Genomic DNA, 2,035 nt, shown 5'->3' with positions numbered 1-2,035 from the left:
GATGTTGACTTTTTCTCTTTTCTCATCTCCTCTACTTATCTCTAATAATAATAATAATAATAATAATAATAATAATAATAATAATAATAATAATAATATAGTGAAGTTTTCTGTGCAGAGATGTTTATTTAGCATTTTTGGAAGGAGCCTCCAGTGTCAGCACTTGTCTTTAAGTAAAACGTTAAGTTTTCCTTCATGGGAAAGTCATCAGAATGGTAACATGGTAATGGTTTTTATCAACGTTCAGAAAAAGGAAAAAGAAGGGCTGGTGGAGGAACACCCGTATATCACTGATAACAGCAACAAACCTTTCTACAGATGTCACGTGCATAAAACCGGGAGTGACATATTGAAATGCGTGAAACAGTATAGTACTGCACTAGGCACTGCTGGGATTCGAACCCAGGATCTCCTGTTTACTAGACAGGCGCTTTAACCAACTAAGCCACAGCGCCACAGCAATTGGTGTAATTAAATGCAACTATAAATGGATAGAAACTATAGCATGTAGCTCTTTAGTAGCACAGCAAACTCCTGTGGCTTCAGTTTTTCATAATTCTTTTTATGATAGTTTCATTCAATTATCTAGATCTTATTTCATTTCCCAGTGTGAACATCCATGCATCCATCTGTATTATTTATCTTACAGGGTCGTGGAGAGACTGGAGCCTGGAGCCTATCCCAGGCAGGGGACACCATGGATGTGGTGCCGACCCATCGCAGGACACAATCACACACACTCACGCTCTATTGACAATTTAGAGATGCCAATCAGCCTATAGCACATGTCTTTGGACTGGAGAGGAAACCTGGAGGAAACCCCTAAAGCACGGGTAGGACATGCAAACTCTGCACACATACAAGGTGGAGGCGGGAATCAAACCCCTAACCATGGAAAAAAAAAAGGACTTTACTTGGCACACTTTATGATAGTTAAACACTGTTGTCGGATTCTGTGTTGAATCTTTAAGGGCTCCCCAGAGGGACAAGTGAAGAAGCCATAAGAGTTCTGCATTTACAGTTACAGGATACAAGGAACATTTAGGGATTTTATTTAAGCTGAAAGGGAAGGCTCGTAATCTGTGCTGTGTATTTAATAACGTTTACTAATGCTAGCGTTTTCCAACTTTACTCTGCTTTAAACATTTTTGTAAAAAGTGTTAATGTGACTTTTGTTTTCACGCATCCTGTCTGACTCATGGTCCTCATCCGTCCTGTCAGCACAATTCCATTAAAATCCGGCCCTCGGATTCTCCGGGCGGTTTCAGAGCTCCTACGTGAAATTCCTTTTGCTGAAGGCTCAGATGGCTGTATTTCAGGCTGGACATAGTGGAGTGTGTATCAGAGCTACACTGTAGGTCTCTCTGAAATAGAGAAATCAGTGGCTGATAATCGTATTATCTTAGCTTCTATGGGTCTGTGTTTATGTTTTGTTTAACACATGAATTAGTTAAGCAATAGGCATACTGTATATAAACTAGCATTTGGGGGTTTTCTGTTAAGAACAATGGCAATGTTTTATATGAAGTTTTCCTTAAGAACAATTACAAACTCTATGTGAAACAATGTACACTCAGCTGAGAGTTTTCATGAGAGCTTTCTGGTCCATTACTGGGTCTGTCGGACGTCTTTATTATTGTTGTCTGTCATTCCTACGAAACATGGGTTAGACTGCTTTCTTTAGATCTTATCCATGAGACCCTCCATCAGAGTGTAATCAGGAAATAGGAAATTAGCTGTGCCACTAATGAAAGTGTACGGCGAGCCGTGAGGGCGGTGTAATGACAGGGATGGATTGCGGTGATATGTGGGGATGGATTTCTTTTTTCCATCAGGACACAGCTGGGATCCACCTTACAGGAGACCACCATCTGTTCTGAGCTCTGTCTGTGCTCTGTAACGACACGTAAAATGGCATTTATGGAATAAATCATGACAGAGTTATTGTTACCACCCTTATGACGACACATCCTGAAGTGTTTTATTCCTTTTATACCGCAGCGGTTTCCCACTGCTGACATTGTTTCATTAATTA

The 2,035-nt window shown here is 40.3% G+C and overlaps 1 non-coding gene across 1 annotated transcript; it reads right to left on the bottom strand.

The window, feature by feature from the left end:
• Window positions 1-381: 381 nt before the first annotated feature.
• On the bottom strand, window positions 382-455 carry trnat-agu (transfer RNA threonine (anticodon AGU)). The gene has a single exon. It is a non-coding gene; the product is annotated as a tRNA-Thr (tRNA).
• Between the last annotated feature and the right edge of the window lie 1,580 nt (window positions 456-2,035).

Source organism: Ictalurus punctatus, chromosome 23 (genome assembly GCF_001660625.3).
Source record: "Ictalurus punctatus breed USDA103 chromosome 23, Coco_2.0, whole genome shotgun sequence".
NCBI lineage: Eukaryota > Metazoa > Chordata > Actinopteri > Siluriformes > Ictaluridae > Ictalurus > Ictalurus punctatus.
The sequence above is the reverse complement of the archived record's forward strand: the minus strand, read 5'-3'. Positions and strand labels throughout refer to the sequence as shown.